Here is a 22,808-nt window from a genome sequence, read left to right as displayed (position 1 = left end):
AGACTTACCTTGGTCCAGTATGTTCTGAACTCTTTGCATTCTTATTGGGCATCTTTGTTTGTGCTACCAAAAGGAGTAATACACAGAATAGAAGCCACATGTAGGAATTTTTTATGGGATAGTAGTGTTGAGTACAGGCGCAATCCTTTAGTTGCCTGGGATACTATATGCAGGCCAAAGCAGGAAGGGGGATTGGGTCTAAAGAATCAGGAATTGTGGAATATTGTTATGGTTGGAAGACTTGTGGATTGGATAGCAACAAAGAAGGAGTCCTTATGGGTCCAGTGGGTGAATGCTAATTATTTGAAGGGGACCACCTGGCAGGATTATACAGCTCCTAGTAACTCCAGCTGGGTGTGGAGGAGGATATGCAAGGTGAAGCAGGTACTTGCTAATGGCTACGATCGGGGGTTTGGCGGTGCGGCGATCAGTTACACTTCTGCTGGTTGTTATGAGTGGCTTAGAGGAGCAAGGACCAAGGTAGAGTGGCACAATGCAGTATGGGACAGTTGGAATCTTCCTAAACACAGGTTTATGGGCTGGCTCATAGCTCACAATTCCCTGCACACTAACAACAGAGATGAAAAGTTTTGGATGAATGTTGATGGAATGTGTTTCCTATGTGGGCAGGCAGAAGAAACACAAAAGCATCTGTTCTTTGAATGCGCCTTCAGCAGAAGGGTTATACAAGAATTGATGAAGTGTTCTGGTTTAAGGTTACCTGAAACTGATGTTCTGCACTGGTGCATCCATAATACAGGCCTGAAAACGCAAAGAAAGGTAATGAATGCCCTGGTTTTGAGTGTTATGTACCAGGTGTGGCAGCAGAGAAACAAGAGTCGAATTGAGCAGCTGGTATTGAGGCCAATACGTATGGAACAGTTGATCATTGATGATATGAAGAAGAGGATAAAGGAAAGGGATAAGAGGAAGCTGACATCACAGGAGCTAGATTGGCTAGGGAGCTTAAGTTTTATATAAATCCATAAAAGGTTTAGGCCTTTATTTTTTGTAATTGATATTCTTTTTTTATATATATATATAATACCCTCACATTTTACCAAAAAAAAAATGCTTCCATTTCGATTATTCGCACTACAACGGAAACCCAGGTTGTGTAGTACCCTCATTGGCTAGGACGGTCTTCAGAAACAATGAGTTTGAATAAGGAGAGTGTTGAGAATTGATTCAAATTCTAGAACATTAACTATAATTGTTGATTTCTTTTCAGTTACAATAAGGTGTTTAATTATGGGTCTTTATTATGGAGTCATTAGTGTGAGAAATTTTAGATTTCTAGTTAAGGCAGATATTTTTTTCCTAAGGCAGCTTTCCCCCAAAATATTTTTCTCTTATTTTTGCTTTACAGAAGATGGTGCAAGCTTGTAATTCCTTACCATTACGGAAAAAAATTGAGTTTGGAAAAAGAAATACAAGAATCTCTCCATAAAAAAAAAACATTATTCTCAATAACATCTTTATTCCCATAATTAACCCAAATTTAACGCTAACAATGATTACCCTTGAACCCAGGTCTTTTTCTCCTACATTAACATCATTACTGGCCAAAATCATAGAAGAAACCTCGGACACTAAGTTGTAAAAAGGCCATTCCTGAGTAGAGAAGTTTAAACTTAGAAGTGTCTTTAATATTGATGACAAAATCATTGCCTGGAAGATTTTGATTTGAGGCCAAGATAGCATCTTGATTATGAGTATTGACATGATCAATATGATAGTGATATATAATAGGAAACCCTTGAGGTGGAGGGTCGAAGATCTGGTTGTAACCTTTGTTGTCATCATCAAGACGAGCCCATTCAAAGACTTTTAATCCTACTCAGAGTTGTCTCTTGGATTTAAATATCACGATCAAACAGAACATTGTCTCCCCCATTTTCCAAATTCCCTGGATAATTGACAAAAGGATGAGGCAAGTCTTCAGATGAATTATGATAATCCTCATTCGAACTAAAAGTATCCTCATCTTTTCCAATTTCGTGCATAAAATTTTAAGTCATTAACGTCATTATTGCCATGACGAATCTTTGAAATAACAAACTTGGTAGGGGAGGGAGTTGCCCTCAAGTCCAAATTGAACATGGAATGATTACTATGTGCTTGAAAAACTGCAAATCCCTTTTAGAGGTTTTATCTAACTTGCCATTAACACTAATGACAATGGTCACTATGATCTCCCTACGACATACAGCTTTATGTCCAATTATCCCATATCAAATGCATTATTTAAAGATATCTTTATAGCGGAATCCGGAATTAAAGGTTCATTCAGTTTAATACATACCTTGACTCTAAGATAATCATTGTTTGGAATTCGATCAAAAGCCTCCCCTGAAAAATTATGTCTAAGGAGTCTTCAAGCAATTTTCGCAACATACATGGTAAGGAACTCAGGGTGATACAAAAAACTAAACAATAAATACATTCTCACAAATTTAGTAATACATAAACTAAAGAGTTTTTGTTCTAAAATAAGGTTGAGAATAAAAGAAATTAATAAAATGGAGCTAAGTTAAAACATATTACCCAAAATAGGTCCACGTAAAATTGGGATATTTGAAAATTTATTTCGGAAATAAGTCACTCAGATCAGCGCGTAAAGGACTTTCGTTCGTTCCCTTCGATGATTTTGGGACAGTCTCAACGTTCGTCAACCTCTCGAAAAGACTGCGGGTGTATTAGAATAAGTGTACATATCATATGTTATTTTTTTTATTTACTTCCTAATTTGTATGTTATTTAGTCGACGAGAATCCCTTGTAATTAGGTAATTGTATTGCGTATAAAAGAAAGACATTTAGGGTCCGTTTGTAATTTTAGGTAAGGTGAAGGGAGGGGAGAGAAGGGGAGGGCAAATTGAATGTGGGTGTTTGGATAACAAAAACTATAGTATAAAGGAAGAGGAGATGAGAATGGATTAAGGATGAGAAATCTGGATCCTTGTTTTATTTTTTAGGAAAAAATTCTTTTACCCCTTTTACCCCTACCCCTCCACTAAACTAATGACATTTTATTTCCACTGCAACTATTCATCTACATTCTATAACCTTCCTATTGACCTCTTATTTTCAGAAAAGATTTTTTTTTTTCAAATCATGGTGAACCCCTTTAAGTTCATGGTGTTTAATTTGTAATATAAAAATTATAAATTGAATAATTTAAGAAAATAAATAAATAAAGTACTTCACAATTAGCCTTTAAATAGTTTAGACCCCGTGCAATACATATACGGTACTTTTAGTTTAATATTTTATAAACTTACTTAAATATTAGTATCTTATAATTGTTTATATTTCTCATCATTTTATTTTTTTGATAAATAAAAGTTTGAACTGAAAATTAGTTAAGAGAATTGAATAATGAGTTTAAATATAGGATAAATTGATAAACACTACCAACTTCAATCCTCTTTTTCATAATCAATACCAACATAATCAATAATTAATAATCAGTACCAAAATATTAACTTTTTTCTACAACAAGTACCATGTCGCCTTCTTACTCTAGTTTTTTTTCCATAATTTAAAGGTGATTTCATCTAAGAGAGGGATTTTGAACGTGGGTGAGTGGACATTTGTACTTGAATGATGCCTTTTGGACTTTTTTGAGTAAGTTAAGATTGGATTTTTTGGCATCTTGGTACCTATCATAGAAAAAAGTTAATATTTTGGTACTGATTACTAATTATAGATTATATTGGTACTGATTATGAAAAAGGGTCCTTATATTGGTATTATTTATCAATTAACCCTTAAATATATTTTAGTGAAAATATTTTATAGCATAAAGTTAATGAGTTCACTATAATTTTTTTCATTTTTTTTGTCACGAAACTAATAACAACAATTTACAGTTCTGTTTTTATACGGAGTATGGATCAACTCATCATCTAATAATAGTATCAGCAATAGATTTAGCAATTTATAGTTTTATATCAATTTTATTTTATTTTAATTAAAATATAATAGTTTAAAGTTTAGTGAATAATATAATATAATGAAAATATTATTTGGAATAAAAATATAATATGAATTAAATTATAATTATTAATTTCTTTATTTAGTGAATGAACATAATTATCCTTAGTTTTCGTTTTTAAGAATATGCATTTTAGCGGAAAATGATAGAGATCATCTATTCTTTTAGTAGATAGGGCTTACCATGTTTGTTTCACGCATGGGTATGAGTTTGGAATCATGAATCATACCTGGGTGGTATGGGGTTGGAATTTCATTCCTCATACCTTTTGTTTGTTTTAATTGTATGCAGGATGATATTGAAACTAAGTTAAAGTTAAAATATATAAAATCCAATATTTTCAATAATAATTTTAACATATAAAATCATGAAAATAAAGATTTAACCAAATAATCATATAAAATGTTACATTTACAATATGTCATAATATTTATTTTCACATTTTTATTTATTATAATTTAATACTCATGGGTATCAATGTTATACTCACCCCCTTCCTTAGATATGCGAAACTCATACCTCATCAGTTCTCATTGTTTGAGGTATGGGTATAAAACCCCCAAATTTGTCAAACAAACACTTGGTATGGGTTTGGAGCCAAACCCATACCTCATACATTTTGTGTTTGAACCAAACACCTCCTAAGATGAATAAAGTACTCTATAGTACTTAAATGAATAAAAAAATAATACATATAGCTAAAATAAAATTTTCAAAACCGATAAATTATATGCACAAAATCTAATCTTAAATCATCTCCTATAGACTAAAAGATTAACAAAACTAGAATTTTCCCGTCTAAGTTTTGTGACTAAGACGCAATATTATCCCCTAATTAATATTATCCCATAAATATTTCATACTTATATTATAATTTGTACATAAACAGAATTACAATATTTATAGTCATATTATTTACCATATACGGAGTATAAGATTCTCAAAAGATTTACTTTCTATTTCCATTTACTTAAATAAGAAAAAATTTCCATTCTAACTTTATTTAGTTAAATAAGGAAACAAATGAACATTAAACTATTAATTTTTCATTAAAATATAACTTTATATCAAATTAAAACAATTTTTTAACTAGAATAAAATAAAAGTTTAAATATAAATTGCTAATATTTGTTAGAAGATAATTTGACTATACTTTATGTCTATAAAACAAAAATATAACTCATATTATTAGATTCGTGAGAATAAAAAATCATTAAAATTAGTTGAGAAAATTACAAAATAAAATTATTCGTTCTGTGATAAAAACAATTCATTAATATATACATTTCATGACATTTTAAATGTAAAAATGAGTTGATGAATAGTAGATTTATAAAATGTAAAAATAAGTTAATGACAACATTTTAATTACAACCTTCTCTAACAGAACCTCTACAAACACCGTGCTGTAGCACAGGATCTATACTAGTCATACATTAATCAATTATATAGAAGAGAAATAAGATGTCTTATAACCTAAATATATGTCATTTGCCATTAAAAAACTACACCTTAATAAAAATCTAATTACAAAATTCATAGTATCAAAATTTACCATATACTTGGTTAATATTATTTTGTCTTGCGTTATGCAATTATCTGTTATGGTATAAAGATGATCATAATCCATATGGCCCAATATTAGTAATTTTATTATATTATTTATATTTTGTATCTTGACGTACATTAGATGATATTAATTAGCATTTAAAGTTATAATTATGTGGAATTGTGTTTTCAATTTTTATCCTTTTTAGTGTAACCGCTGAATATTAAACCTTGTGCAATTTTTTTCCACGGATTTAAAACTAATTTTTATTAATACCGTCTGATAATTCAATGATAATGAAGCATTAACTTTCCTACATTACTTAATTACTATTAGGGGTCGTTTGGTTGATAATGGAAAATTGTAATACCCGGGAAGATCCAACTACTATGTTATTCTACTTCATTTGAATTTGAACAAGTTGTTTGGTTGCATGTGGGAACTTCAATTCCATAGGGACTTCCACTTACCTAGGAAGACCTAGATAAGCAACTTCCTCATTCATTATAAATGAATTAAATCGAGTTTTTAGGAAGTTCTAATTCATGTGAATTTGGGTAACTAAACAAGTTCTTAATTTTTTTTTTTATGGCAATCAAACAAGTTCTTAATTTTTTTTTTTTCATTGTGTTAAAAAGGCCATAGAAACAATACTATACACAGGGCGGGAATTCGAACATGCGCACATATCTCTACAGTACCTTCCTTTTAATTAAAATATTGTAAGTTTTTATGGCCCATAAAATTAGAACAGTCGTGAAAACTTCGATCATATATTTTCTTGCCTAAGTAGGTAGGTGGGTAAAGTTGAGGTTATTACGTGCAATCGATCGGTATTGACTTGCAAAGATTTAGCCAACGAATATAAAGTTAAGTTCTAATAATCATGGTGCGAAGTAGGTGAGCCCATAAAATATAGAGTAGAATATATGTCGAGTGACAAAAAAGTGTAATAAGAGCAATAAGTATACATCAAGTAGAGCTAATGTTGTATGACTTTTGGTTAACACGTCACCAATTTTGTGCCAATTTTAATAAAAAACTCTTAGTGGAGTAGCAGCGCAGCCATGTGCACGCACTACTAATGTAGTAATGTGTGTTGACAAGTGAAAAATTTTACATGCATTTTCACTTGCTAAGCACTTTTTGAAGCCAACTCCTTATGGTTAAAATTTTGAAGTTCACCTGTTTTATGTGATTAAATTTAGAGGTTGCCACGAGCCGGTTAAGACTCGCGTCAGGCTCAGCCTGGTCGTCTTTGAACCGGCCCTAAGGGAGTGGTGGGCTGGTCAGATCGAGGTAATTTTAGGGACATATAAATTGTTTCTACCTATTTCTTCATTTGTACAAATACTCAATTTATGATCAATAAAACTCCAGCACAGTTGTTGTAAAAAAAACTCAAGCTCAAATCATATTAATTAATTATTATCTTTCTTACTTTAACATGAACAGGCTCTTAGACTGGTTGAAGGCGGGTCGGGGCCACGAGTTTGATACGTTCTAAAGGTTTTTGGCTTATTTGTTTAAGAGCGGGCTTAAGTGACGGGCTAGGCTTAGGATCATCAAAATGTTTACTAAATGAAACCCGTAACTTTTTAAACTTGCCTAAGACCATCTCCAAAGAGAAGGTCGACTTAATTGGGACACCAAAATTTTTTCTCTTAATCACACATTATTACTCTTGATCCACTTTCACCCTTCCAAACAAAAGGTCACGACCCATGACTATCCCAAGCAGAAATTCACAACTTTAGGTTACCACCCATTTTTTTGTTTACTTTGTTGTCCTCAGTATTTGTGTCCAAGCAATTAGAAGGTGACACCTACTAGGTCACCAAATTGACCTCCAATGACCTCTTCTATTTCAAGGTCACCAATTGGCATCTTCTACTCAAGGTTATGGTAATATGGTGCTTAGTTATGGATTAGCATAGCCCAACAAGGTCATGACCCTCTCCATGACCTTGCTTGGGCATGGTCTAATATCATTTTTCTACTTTTAGACAACGATCAAAAAGCAAATGTGAACTTCTAGTTGAATAGTAGTGAGTATAAATTCTCCATTAGCAAGTCATTTTTTTTCAAATATTCACTAACTCGGTCGTTAGCTTGTTTGCTACTCCCTCTGATTCTTTAGAATTGCTTCGTTTGATTAAAATACTTCTCAAAAATCTTAAAAAATGGGACAATTCTAAAGAATCGGAGGTAGTGACATCTTAAATTTAATTAAGTACCTTACGCTTATAATTTTGTTATTTTGTTGGAATATTTTATGATATGATATTATTTGAAGATTATTTATTTCCTAAAATATAGGAATAAGATACCAACCATCTTTTCCTATATAAGGAATATGAGAAACCAGCATATGTATTATTGAGTTTTGAGCATTGGAAAATCTTATCATTTTGGCAAAACAATTTTCACGTGAGCTTCAAAGTATTTTTGCAAACCATTCATTTCAATCTTCAACTTTAACCTGTTTTGCAAAATCTTTTAAGCCGTGTTCTTAAACCGTCTTCGAGTGCACAAGTCTTTATACTCATAAAGTCATAAGGACTTTTTGTTCTCCATCGTTCTAAATTATTGAACCATATAAGAAGACAAATCGTGTTGTAATTTTCATTTCGTGAGAGAGTGTTTTTTGGAGTACGTGGTTGTACTCGAGTCGCACGATCGGGGTTGATCTTGGGGGTTTTCTTTATAATCGAATTTGGTTATAAACAAAATATTAATAAGAGAGAGGGTGGACGTGGACGTGGACTTTTAGAGAGTAGGTGGAACCACGTTAAAAATCTTGTGTCTCGTGCCTTTTCTCTTTATTTGCTTTAATTCTCGTTCACTTTTATAGTTTTTATTTCACGCATACAATTAGAACAGTACATCACAATTTATATTGTTTGAACAGTCATCGAGACTAGTTAATTCGCCTGTGTACTGATTCAGAATCAAACGTGAATGCACTTTTCGCTTTAAATTTTAAAAAAGGTACTTAATTCACCCCTCCCCCTCTTAAGTACCGGATCGATAAACTCAACAATTGGTATCAGAGCCTCATGCTCTTGATTGCCTTACCGTAAATAGTTTGATCCTTTTGAGTTTATTTGTTTATGTTTTTTTTTCAAAAAATTCCAAATGTGTCAAATCTCCTGTCGTTGATGGCATGGACTATGGCTGGTGGAAAAATCGTATGATGCATTTCGTATAAGGAACAGATTATGAATGTTGCGTAATCATCGAAAATGCCCCCCTCGCTATTACTACCACCGTTGCTAATGGTGTGTCTGGGGAAAAAGCACCCAAGGACTACACATCCGATTATTACAAAAAAAAAGCGGAGAAGAACTCTAGGGCCATATCACTACTGCAATCCGGAAATGGCGAATCGGAAACAAGTCGTATTGTAGGATGCAAAATGGCCAAACAAATCTGGGATAGTCTAGAACTACCCCATGAGGGAACTGTGCAAGTAAAGAAACAACTTATTGATCTCTTAATGGAACAATACGAGTCTTTTGAGATGCAAGATAATGAGTCGATAAAGAGTATGTCTTCCCGTTTTTCAAACATAACTAACGAACTTTCTAATCTTGATCAACAATTTAAAACTGAGGATATTGTCCGTAAAATCTTAAGAAGTCTTACCAAGAGATGGCGATAGAAGGTCACAACCATTGAAGAGGCTGGGGATATGACCACTCTCACCTATGAAGCTTTAATTGGATCTTTTATGGCACACAAATCAACTCTTGATAATATGCCGATGAGAAACCCAAATCTAAGGGATTAGCCTTGAATGCCTTCTCAAGTGATAGTGAAAGTAATCTTGAGGAGGAAGTTGCCTTGCTATCTAAATGAATTGCCAAAATAATTAGAAGGCAAAACCACGGAAAGTTCAAAAGTTATATGCCGAAAAAAATCTGTTTCTTCGACTTCTTCACCACGACTATGTTGGAGCTTGTGTCCTCCACAAATTAGTGTGATAACATTTGTAAATCTCTTACAGGTTCACAAGGGTATACTTCGTATATTTACTCAGTTGATTAACGTTTACCTAATAATGGTTGGCTTGCTAGAAAGTTTGACGTTATTATCATACAGATGGCGGTGATCAACTGGTTCCTAAAGGTCACACCTATAGGATGTGTTTGAGAAATGTGGTTATAGAAATATAATCACATTGATGCCCAAAATGACTAAAAAGTTAGTCGATGTGTTGATGAGATAATTATTTAATGAAAATTAAATAATATTAAGTTGAGACGAATTAATCAACCAATTAAATAAATTAAATATAATAAGTTATATTTAATTAAATATATATAATGTTAGCTTGACGAATTAATCATTTAATTCGTAATTAAATATAATCAGTTGTATTTAATATCAACAAGTTGAATGTGTCATAGTGGTAATAGTGAGGGTACACAAGCCAAGAGGTCATGGGTTCGATCCTCACTAGATGACAATTTAACACACTTTATATATTTTTGGAAAGACTAAAAATAAGGAGAATTTTACTCCTTATTTCGGTTAGCTTGGACGAAAATTAGGAGATTTTTATCTTTCCTAATTGACTCCAAATTTCGGTCTGTATAAAAAGAAAGGTAGAGAATTATTTCTACCCTAATGCTTTTTCTTGACCTAGCCTCCTCTCTCTCATCACAAGAAACACAAAAACAACTAAATTTTACAGAAAATTTTAGATCGATTTCTAGCATAATCAAAGGGCATATCTCAGATCGTCTTGGGTGCAACTAATAGGCGAATATCAATTTTGATATTTTTCTTAGGCCATATTTGCTAGGACCGAAGGTTATTTATGAATCTTTTACTTTTGTTTATGTATTTTATTTTATGACCTTAGATCATCTTTGTTAAATCGTTATAATCCTTCTAAATTAAGGGAAGTATACAGATTATTTCCCACAAGTGGTATCAGAGCTTTAGGCTACGATTTTAATTTTGATGATTTTCATAAAATTTGTATGTGAACAATAGGATTTTCGAGAAAAAAAAAATTAGGGTTTCGAATTTTTGTGGTTCGAAAATTTTTTTTGTGGCGTTTTTCCTGCCGTTTTTTTTCTTTTAGTTTGATGATATTTTTCCATTTTATTTTTCATATTATAGTTTATAATCAGTTAAAATTATCATATGAAGAATTGGTAGTTTTTGATTTAACACAGATTAAGTTAAAATTAAATGGAATCGTCATGTTTATGATAAAAAGATTGTTTTTGCTATATAGTTTTTGGCATATGAATTAATCATGTTTATTGTTTCATATACTAATCATGTTCTAATAGCAAAGGTAAACAATTTAGTCATCAAATCTTGTTTTAGGGCATATTGCCGCAAAAAAAAAAGAAAAAAAAGGGGGTCGATTTTAGGGTTTGCCGAGAAAAAAAAAATTTTTGTTTTTGTTTTTGGTAAACCGAGAATGAGAAAGAAAAAAAAATAAAAGGAAAGTTTTGTTTTCTTGGTTTTTTTTTGCCATATTGCCGAAAGAAAATTTATGGAAAGTTTTTTTTGGGTTTCCTAATTGCCGAAAAAAAAAAGAAAACAAAAGGTAATTGGCTGTTTTTTTATTTCGGCCGTGATATAAAAATAAAAATATTTTTTTTTTTGTTTTTATTTTTTTTGTCGAGACAAAATAAAAAGGGGAATTTTTTATTTTTTTTTTTTATTTTGGCCAATTAGTTATTGTGAATCGGTTCACAATTTAAAGATACCGAATTATTTTAAAGCGGTTTAAAATTTAGACGGATAGAATTCATATTACAAGTTTAATATGGATTAATATGAAATTAATGTGATTAAATTGCGGAATTGTCAGTTAATTTAATTTAAATAGGTGGTTTGGATAAATTAATCAACATAATTAATGTATTGTTATGTATGTTTAATTTATTTTAGTTGATGCTTTTAATTTTGTTGAATGAATCGGTGGAATGAATTTTATTTACGTATTTATTTTTGCAATCGGTTGTAATTTGTAATACTTAGTGTGGCCTTAGTCAAATTATGTTTTCGTAATGAAGGAAACATGATTTCTTATGTAATTATGAGATCTCGAATCTCCTTTATTTTAGTTTTGGGTTTTTGAAATTAGAATGTAATTAATAGGTCAATTATGTAATTTTATTTATTGTAATTTCAAAGAAGACTAAAGATGGAGATTGAAGCTCACTCCCGCTACATGGATCAAGATGGAACATCAAGACAAGCTTCTCGGGTCCAAGGAGGATTCCAAACTTGTATTTATTGTTCATTTTGATAGGATAGGCCACACTAGGATTTTTATTGTTTTTACGTTTTTTTTTCATTCTTATTGCTTTTCATTCACATGTTAGTTTATGCATCATTTTTCGCCTAAAACCAAACCACCTACTACTAAAATGCATGAAAATTGACTCATATAGGTTATATGTTAGTTTTCATGGACATGCAGATGTCACAGACTTTAAGCCATCACTTTAGTTTAATCATTCTCGCATGCTAGATTATAGTTCACTTAAAATGAATTTAAATAAAGTTGATGGGATCTTCCTCTAAAACGGAAATTGAGATTAGTCTTTATAAAGGCAAACATCTATGAATCCCTTCTTCGTCGGTAGGCCTAATATGACCCCTTCTACGTTGGGTAAGTAGTTGTGTTGACTTAGTTTACCTCAACATCATAGTCCGAAGAGTTTCTCGTGATTGTGATGGACTAAAGATAGAATTTACAGAAATTTATCGACCAAGAATTCTAACGGTAGAATTAGCTAAAACGTTAGCTTATCAATTTACAGAGAATTGAGTCTTGGGGTCATTTATATAATTCTGGAGGGAGGTCAATTGTATAAATGTTTTTGAGTCTTCGCGTTATGACATTAGTTCATTAGACTTAAAATTAAAATTAAAACGATGCACATGCTTATTATTTTATTCTTCTTTCGCAGTGTAGAACACGTTTATTATCAATAATACTGCTACAACAAATGGCTGGAAATAACGCAATCCCAATGCCTAGTGCCACACTAGATCGTTCATCCTGGCTAAAAGTGTTCATGGACCAAATGAATCACCACGCGATCAAGAATGATGGGTCCAACTTTGCGGATCGGGAGGCGACACTACGGAATGCTTGCCATTGCTTTGACGGTAAGCTCGGTATTTAATCGAGCCAATACCAGTCAACCCAGCCCAAATGCAGGAGTCAACGAGTCACTCGCTTATAGTGACTTCGTTATGGAAGCGGGTGCGATAAAGAACGTACTCATCTTTGCAATGGAAACCAATTTGCAGAGACGCTTCATTGCCCAAAGTGCAAACAAGATTTTCACTACGCTCACTAACGAGTTCTCAAAAGCACCGAGAATCGTTACATATGAGCATACCTGTCGCTTCTTTGATGCGAAACTCTAGAAGGGCCAACCAGTTAGCCCACACATTTTGCACATGATTGAGAATGTCGAGAAGCTGGAGACACTGAATTGTAGAATCAGTGAGAGCATTGTAATTGACCGAATGCTTCATTCTCTTCACGATGGTTTTGCCCTTTTCAGGGCGAACTACTATATGAATGACTTGAAAAATAGTCCTCATGAGCTACACTCCCTTCTCGTACAGACCGAGAAGGATATGAAATTGAGTGGGAGCATGAAGTAGGATGTTCTCATGATTCACAACAAGAGTAAAGGTAAGGGCAAGGCTCATGGCGACCTAGCTGTAGGTAAGCCAAAGTTCAAGAAGCCAGGAAACGGTAAGAGTGCGCCTGGTGAGACTAGTGGCTCACAGGGCAAGACAAAGAGCAAGGGCGGTGACATAGAGTGCCACCATTGTCACAAGACTGGACATTGGAGGAGGAACTGTCCCGTCTACCGTGAGGACATCAAGACAGGCGCGTCGTTCTGTTGGTATGTCATCTTATATTTATATGATTGAGATTAACCATGCAAGTTTGGAACTTGGGTACTTGATATTGGTTGTGGTTCTCATCTGTGTAATCATTTGCGGGGCCTAAAGAACATCATACCTCTCGAAAAGGGTGATGTGGACTGCGAGTCGGAATGGAGCACGAGTTGCTGTTGCCTCGAAGGAACATATGTAATCCAACTCCCTAGTGGTTTTGAGTTATCTTTAAATAACTGTTACTATGTACCCAGTTTATCTAAGAATATTATTTCAGTTTCCGTACTTGCTAAAGACGGTTTTACATTTTCAATAAAGGATAATAGTTGTATTTTCTCTTTTAATGAAATGATTTATGGCAAAGCAGTTTCCATGAATGGAATTTATATCTTAGATCAAACCACGGAAGTATTACACATGAATAATAAGAAATTAAAGGTAGGTGACAAAGATCAAACCTATCTATGGCATTGTCGAATGGGACACATAAATGAGAAACGCGTAAAGAAACTCGTCGATAATGGGACTATTCCCTCATTCGGATTTTCTGCATATGGCACGTGTGAATCATGTCTCATTGGCAAGATGACTCGAATTTCCTTCAAAGGTGTTGGAATGCGCGCTGGTGACCTATTAGGACTCATACATACGGACGTATGTGGACCTATGTCAATTACCGCTAGAGATGGCTATAGATATTTTATCACTTTCACGGACGATTTGAGTAGATACGGATATGTCTACTTAATGAAGCATAAAAGTGAGTCCTTTGAGAAATTCAAGGAATACCTGAATAGGGTACAGAACCAACTGGGTAGATAGATTAAAGCACTTCGTTCAGATCGGGGTGGCGAATATCTTTCAAATGAGTTTGATCAACACCTGAAAGACTGTGGAATCGTTTTGCGATTAACTCCACCGAACACCTCGATTGAATGGTGTGTCCGAACGGAGAAATCGAACCTTACTTGATATGGTTCGATCCATGATGAGTCACACCGTAGTGCCTGATTCATTATGGGGTTATGCTCTTTTGTCAGCTGCTCTTATACTTAACCGAAGTCCGTCTAAAGTTGTCGACAAGACTCCATATGAAATGGGGAAGGGAACAGTACCTAACTTGTCCTTTATTCGGGTTTGGGGCTGCGAGGCTTATGTCAAGTGGAGACACGAGGATAAGCTCGGCCCGCGATCGGTCAAGACATACTTTATAGGTTATCCAAAAGGAACATTTGGTCATTACTTCTATTCGCCTACCGAACATCGAGTTTTTGTTGCGGCTAGTGCGACGTTCTTAGAGAAAGAATTTCTCGAGAACAAGTCGAGTAGAACCTTCGAGCTGTCGGAGATTCCAGAACCAACGACCGAGGAACAGATGGAGGAAGCTGTACCTCCAACTGATGATACGGTTAATATTCCTGAGGAACCTAGGAGGTCGGGTAGAGACTCTCATCCTCCGGACAGATACATTGGTATGGTCGAGGAGAATGACGTTTTACTTCTAGAAAGTAATGAACCCGCAACCTATAAAGGTTTTATGGCCTGTTCCGACTCAAAGCTATGGCTCGAAGCCATGCAATCCGAGATGGACTCCATGTATGAGAATAACGTATGGGATCTAGTTGATTTACCTAATAAGGTAAAACCTCTACAGTGCAAATGGCTTTACAAAATAAAGCGTTACGTAGACGCGCAACCGAGATATCTATAAGGCACGACTTGTGGCAAAAGGTTTCACTCAAGTGCAAGGATTGCATTATGATGAGATTTTTGCACCTGTAGTCATGCTACGTTCCATTCGGATAATCTTAGCGATTGCCGCATTTCATGATTATGAGATTTGGCAAATGGATGTGAAAACCGCCTTCTTAAACGGTTATTTGGAGGAAGAGTTGTACATGGTGCAACCCGAAGGTTTCATAGATCCTAAACATCCTAAGAAAGTATGCAAGCTTAAGCGTTTCATTTATGGACTTAAGCAAGCTTCTCGGAGTTGGAATCATCGTTTCGACCAAGTAATAAAGGACTATGGTTTCACTCGATCGGTCGAGGAACCATGCTTATATATCAAGTCGAGTGGGAGCAAGATTGTATTCTTGATATTGTATGTCGATGACATACTGTTGATTGGGAATGACATTCCTCTTCTATCTTCGGTTAAAGAATGGTTGAAGAACCATTTCCAGATGAAAGATCTAGGTGAGGCACTGCGCATTTTGGGAATCCGTATCTACAGAGATAGATCACGACGGACGTTATCACTTAGTAAGGAGTCTTATCTAGATAAGGTTCTTGAGAGGTTCAGCATGACCAACTCCAAGAAGGGGAACCTTCCTATGGCGACTGGGATGCAGTTGAGCAAGTCTCAGTCACCCACGACGCCTGAAGGTAATTGAGCGCATGAGTCGTGTTCCTTATGCTTCTGCAATAGGATCGATCATGTATGCCATGATATGCACACGTCCAGACGTGGCATATGCATTGAGTATGACGAGTCAGTACCAAAAGACTCCTGGTGAAACACACTGGATAGCAGTCAAAAATATCCTCAAGTACCTACGGAGGACTAAGGATTGGGTATTGACTTATGGAGGCGATACTAAGCTATGCGCAACCGGTTACGCAGATGCTAGCTTCCAAACGGATCGAGATGATTCAAAATCTCAGTTCGGGTTCGTCTTCACTCTTAATGGTGCTGCGGTCAGGCTGGAAGAGTTCCAAACAGTGTTGTAGCAGATTCTACTACTGAATCCGAGTACTATGCCGCTTCGGAGGCAGCAAAGGAAGCGATATGGATGCGTCAATTCTTACAAGGGCTTTCGGTAGTTCCTAGTTCGAATGACCCGATCACCATCTATTGTGACAATAGAGGTGCCATCTTCCAGGCTAAGGAGCCAAAGTCGAGCAACAAATCTAGACATGTACTTCGGAAGGCTCACCTGATCCGTGATTAAGTGGAGCAAGAAGAGATAGTGATTGACAAGATTGCGACGGATGATAACATCGCAGATCCTCTCACCAAACCGTTGAATTATGATAAGCATGTAGGGCATGTTAATTCCATGGAAATTAAACATGTTCCTAAGTTGTAGTACTTGATTATGGATTTGATACATTATCTTTTTCATATATTATTAATAACTTCATCGTTTTATATATTTAATATTTTGTTTTTCATGTGGATTGTACTGACAACATTGAACGCCACAAAGTGAACTGAATTACATTATATTTGTTTTGGTCCGTAATCGCCAATGTGAGCTGATAACTCCGGCTATTATATTGTGCAGTCGATTGATGGTGGGTTCAACGAGCCATAAGTTAAACGGTTGACTGATCGATCACAATACGAGATTATGACGATACCTCGTAGGACAACTTTTTGTGACAACGTAATGGAGTCCTAAATGTTTAATAACATTCGGTGCCAGGTCGTGGATAGGACATCCATTGTGTTCCTAGAGTCGATTCTTTTGACTATCAACCTGTCTCTTGAGATTAAGGCGCTTTTGGGTGACTTTGGTTTCTTTCTCACGGTCTCTACCGTAATCGCTAAGTAGATTTTTTCTTGGTCATTTCATACCGTGCTTACATCTGCAGGATTCGAGTTGAGGAAAATATCCAACCCTTATCAGGTATAGTTATTTCTCATGGCCACTCGAGGAGTTGTAACTGAAATGCATGGCCATGCTCGAATGTTGATTCGTTTATCAGTTAAGTTACTCTCTAGTCGGGAAAACCACTCTTGATACTGATCGCTTGTAAAATACGACCTTTGTGAATTCGGATTTGCAAATTGTTTTACATTGAGTGGGAGAAATTTTAAAGGATATGAGAATCGGTTATCGCACATACTCTTGTGAGGACAAGTGGGAGTTTGTTGGAGCTTGTGTCCTCCACAAATTAGTGTGATAACATTTGTAAATATCTTACAGGTTCACAAGGGTATACTTTGTATATTTACTCAGTTGATTAACGTTTACCTAATAACGGTTGGCTTGCTAGAAAGTTTGACGTTATTATCATACAGATGGCGGTGATCAAATGGTCCCTAAAGGTTACACCTATAGGATGTGTTTGAGAAATGTGGTTATAGAAATATAATCACATTGATGCCCAAAATGACTAAAAAGTTAGTCGATGTGTTGATGAGATAATTATTTAATGAAAATTAAATAATATTAAGTTGAGACAATTAATCATCAATTCGTAAATTAAATATAATAAGTTATATTTAATTAAATATATATAATGTTAGCTTGGACGAATTAATCTGTTAATTCGTAATTAAATATAATCAGTTGTATTTAATATCAACAAGTTGAATGTGTCATAGTGGTAATAGTGAGGGTACACAAGCCAAGAGGTCATGGGTTCGATCCTCACTAGATGACAATTTAACACACTTTATATATTTTTGGAAAGACCAAAAATAAGGAGAATTTTACTCCTTATTTCGGTTAGCTTGGACGAAAATTAGGAGATTTTTATCTTTCCTAATTGACTCCAAATTTCGGTCTGTATAAAAAGAAAGATAGAGAATTATTTCTACCCTAATGCCTTTTCTTGACCTAGCCTCCTCTCTCTCATCACAAGAAACACAAAAACAACTAAATTTTACAGAAAATTTTAGATCGATTTCTAGCATAATCAAAGGGCATATCTCAAATCGTCTTGGGTGCAACTAATAGGCGAATATCAATTTTGATATTGTTCTTAGGCCATATTTGCTAGGACCGAAGGTTATTTATGAATCTTTTACTTTTGTTTATGTATTTTATTTTATGACCTTAGATCATCTTTGTTAAATCGTTATAATCCTTCTAAATTAAGGGAAGTATACAGATTATTTCCCACATACCAAAGTCTAGAATGGGCTGTTTTGGATGCGGTGATCAAGATCACCAAGTACGAAACTGTCTGAAATGGGATGAGGAGAGATCTAAGAATAGATGTGAAAAATCTAAGCAAGAGTACAAACGTGCAATGATTGTTGCAGTTTGGGGTAAGTCTGATTCAGAAGACAATGAACCCATCAAAGAATCAGAAGAAAAGCTCTATCTCAGATCTACTTAAAAACCAAGAACACAACGTAAGAAGTATGTTGACTCCATCAAGTGCCTCATGGCTAATTCCGAGGCATCAGATAGCGAATCCGATGATGAGATAACTCTCTCAAATCTTAAAGTTCAAATTAGATCTTTATCAAAAGAAAAAATTATAAGATTGTTTGACGAACAAAATAGACGTCTTGATGCTACGCAATTCGAAATTGAAAGTATAGCGGAAGAGAATATTGAGTTAAAACGTAACCTGAAGAACATTAAAAAAACAAACAGTCGGCCAGACTGTTCAATCTGAACTCACTGTTGAAAATGAGTCTCTCGTTAGCAAAATTCATGTTTTAATTAAGGAACTAGATGAGATTAAAAGGATGCATGCTACTAGTTCAACTTCTTATTCTGAAATTTGTTTTGAGTTTGATAGACTTAATGTTGATTACAACTCTTTTCTTGATAAGAATAAAAAGTTACTAGTAAAAGTCAAAAATTTGGAAATTGATTTAAGTAATGCGAGAAATGTTGTTGCTAAATAGGATGATAGCAGTACGTCCTTGATTTTCTGGTTAATCAATCTAAGAACACTAATAAACTTAGATTAGGCTATGACTCTTGTTCCGACTTCAGACTGAATGATTCTCAATACCGTATTGTCTGGGTCCCTGAACAAAAAGTAGACACCCTTGCTGACAGTTCAAAACAGAATGACGCCAGTGCTGAAATTGTTAAGAGACTTAAACCCATCGAGAGAGATTTTCGCAAGCGTAAGTATGTGGGCTTACTTGAATACATCATTTGCAAATTTTGTGGAAACACAGATCATGTATTAACGCTTATAAAAAACGGTTAGGTCATTTGGTCAAACTATAAGAGTTGTCAACAAGATGTGAATTAGGAAAGATGTTTTAGATACTCTTCATCATAATAAGAGACTCAAACTTGTTTGGATACCTAAATCATCTAACTAATCTCCTTAGCAGGGCCATATGAGAGGAGGCAGTCCTTGATATCTAGATAGCGGCTGTTCATGACATATGACAGGTAATAGAAAACAATTCCTCTCTTTAACGGCCTACAATGATGCAAGTGTGAAATCTGGAGACAATAAAAAGGGTGAGATAGTTAGCATTGGCAAAGTTGGGAACATGGTGTTGAACACAATTTCTCTATTCATAGAACACCACAACAAAATGGAGTAGTGGAGAGAATGAATAGAACTTTGGAAGACCTGTCTAAAACCATGTTACTTTGTAGTGGATTGCCACGAAACTTTTGGGCAAAAGCTGAGAACATGGCTTGCTATATTCATAATCGTGTTTTTGTTAGATATATCCATAAGAAAATGCCTTATGAGCTTCTATACGGGAGTAAGCCAAACATTTCACATTTCCGCTGCTTTGGATCAAATTGCTATGTTCATAACAATGATAAAAATGCCATTGAAAAATTTGATCCAAGAAGCGATGAGGCAGTTTTCATAGGATATTGAAATAGAAGTAAGGCCTATAAAGTTTATAATAAGAGAACTATGTGCTTTGAAGAAAATCTTCATGTAATTTTTGATGAAATTAATGTTCTCAATGCTGAATTACAGGATGATGATGATTTAGAGATTGGATTTATAGGTAATGACCCTCCTGATTTAAAAAAAGAACCCTGTCGTTGGAGGGAACAAATGCTGAAGAGTCCAAAAACTCAGGGGGAACTGAACAGAATGGGGGTACTGTCCAATCAGGAAGCATCTACACGTACTTCTGGAAATGAATCGACAGACGAAGATTCTAACAAAGATACAAATCTCGCTTCAAGTAGCTCAGATGGTTCAAGAAACATAAATGCAGAAACTGAAGCAATTCGAACAGACAGCGGTTCTGTTCAATCTTCATTTGTGCCAGAAACTTTTATTCCACGATGATGGAAGCATCAAAGTTCACATCCTTTGGATAACATCTTGACTAATATTAATGAGGGAGTCAAAACAAGATCATCATCATATAACTTTTATGCTCATTATTCCCTTTTGAATTAGAGCTTTTTAATGTTCAAATTTTTTGGCTAATTCCGATTAGATTTTGGCTATGCAGGTAGAGCTCAACCATATTCACTGTCGAGAATAGATACATCGCCACTGCTTAATGTTGTTCTCAAATCTTATGGGTAAGATACCAGTTGCGGGATTATGGTATGACAATTAATTGTGTTCCTATCTTCTGTGATAACACTAGCGCAATTAACATTTCAAAAATCCCGTTCAACATTCTAGGACAAAACACATTGACATTCGGTACATTTTCTACGTGATAATTTAGAAAAAGGAAACATGTGTTTGAATTTTTGTATAACTGAAGATCAGTTGTCGGACATTGTCACTAAACCATTAGCTCGTGAACAATTTGAGAATATTCGCTTAGACTTAGGTCTTTTGAACGGTAACTCTTAGTTAATTTTGTCCCATAATTAATCCCTCTATGATTAACTAAATTGGAGAAGTTATAATATTGAGTTGACAATCTATCCTCATGTTTTTGTTGAGTTGTAGTCTATTTACTCTAGTCGGTGTCTCATATAGACTAGTAACAAGTTGACTTATTTTAAGATGTCAATGTTCACATATCTTTATAAAATATTTGGCAAAATATTCGTCACCTCATAAACTTTGCCTTTCCACACACGCCTCCTCCCTCATACTTATTCTCCCTACGACCGCTCCAATTAATACCCAACCACACCTATCTTTATCATCACCCCATAAAATCCCAACCACAAATCAAACCAAACTCTCACTCACCACGCGGAAAAAACCCTAATCAAGCCAAATCCGCGGCACGCGAAACCACTACCACCAACACTTCCACTAAAAACCACCGCCTTTACTAGATCGAAAGCCAAATTTATTGAGGCCACCACCACAACCGATGATCCCTCCTCACCTAAAACCACCACTACACCTAAAACTACCATTTCTCCCACAAAAACCCTGCCAAAATCAAAAACCCAGACACCCAAAATCAAACCCATTCCTAAAACCGTCACCACCCACTACAAAAGGCCACATGCATTCAACTTTGATGAGCCAACACTAGAGGAAGAGGAATATCCTACTCCGGAAGATAAGCATGAGTCCTCCACTCCAATTCAGAAAGGAAAAGGAACGCTGATTAGAAAGGGAAGAAAGGGTGTTGTAACGGAGGAAGTGCCGGTTGTCGAACCAAGTGAGAGGCAATCAGAAGGTACCTGGGAAGTTGATTATGGGAAAATCATGGAGACCATTCTAAGGGAAAGGTTATGGATCTTAAACCAAACCCTAAAAAGAAACGGTTGGATTCGATTGATCAAGTTAATCTTGAAGATGGGAATGGAGAGTCTAATCCTAGTTCAAGTCTTGTTGTTCCAGTTTACAATAAACTAAATCGCCAGCGAGCTCTCTCGGTTCTTGGGTCTCTTGGGATAGATGATGATGGATATTACCAATGCCTTCAGTTCCTCGATTATCGTATTATGTCGGGCCGGTTTTACCCACTTGCATGGTTTGTAACACCCGCTCTTTTGCGAAACTGCTTTAAAATACGTTTACCGCTTTATTTACTTAATTATATTTCTAAAGCGTAATTTTTATAAAAATATGTATTTTAGTAGTATAAATAATATTAATAATATTAATAATAATAATAATTTCCCGTCTTGAGTTTATAGTAGACTCGGGATGTAAATTCTAGCAAAAACTGACTCAAAAAACGGGTTTTGACCAAGTTTGACAAAGGCAACCTACCCACTCATCCTCCTCCACCTACCCTCTACATTTCCAACCCTAATTCCACTATTTTCCACCAACATTTCAGCTCTCCAACATCTCTCTACTTCCATTTTCTTTCAATTACTTCAAATTAACAAAAAAAAAAACTCATAACTTCTTCGTTTCTAGTCCGGTTCAAGTGTTTTTCGCGCCTACTTCTTCCTCTCATCGTCCTCCATCTATCTAGGTAAGAAAAATTTCAAGTTTCCTCATCTCTACCTTCTGGCCGTACCATTTATGGCACGTTTTCCCATGCTAAACCGCCTCTTTGTATGTAGGTGTTATTTTGGACGACCCGGAGTAATTTTGAATCGGAAATGTGAATAACAAAAGGTAACGGTTATGAGTTACTCGTTATTATATCAATTTGTTTGTTAGTATGGTGTATTTATGTGTTGTGTTTCATTTTCATATGTTATAATGGAATTTTAGTGAATGTGTTAGTGTAGTGTTGATTTTGAGACGGCTTTTCTACTAGTTATACTTGACGATTTTGAGTAAATGTGGT

The sequence above is a fragment of the Silene latifolia genome, chromosome 5 (genome assembly GCF_048544455.1).
Source record: "Silene latifolia isolate original U9 population chromosome 5, ASM4854445v1, whole genome shotgun sequence".
Taxonomy (NCBI): Eukaryota; Viridiplantae; Streptophyta; class Magnoliopsida; order Caryophyllales; family Caryophyllaceae; genus Silene; species Silene latifolia.
Note: the sequence above shows the minus strand (reverse complement) of the source record.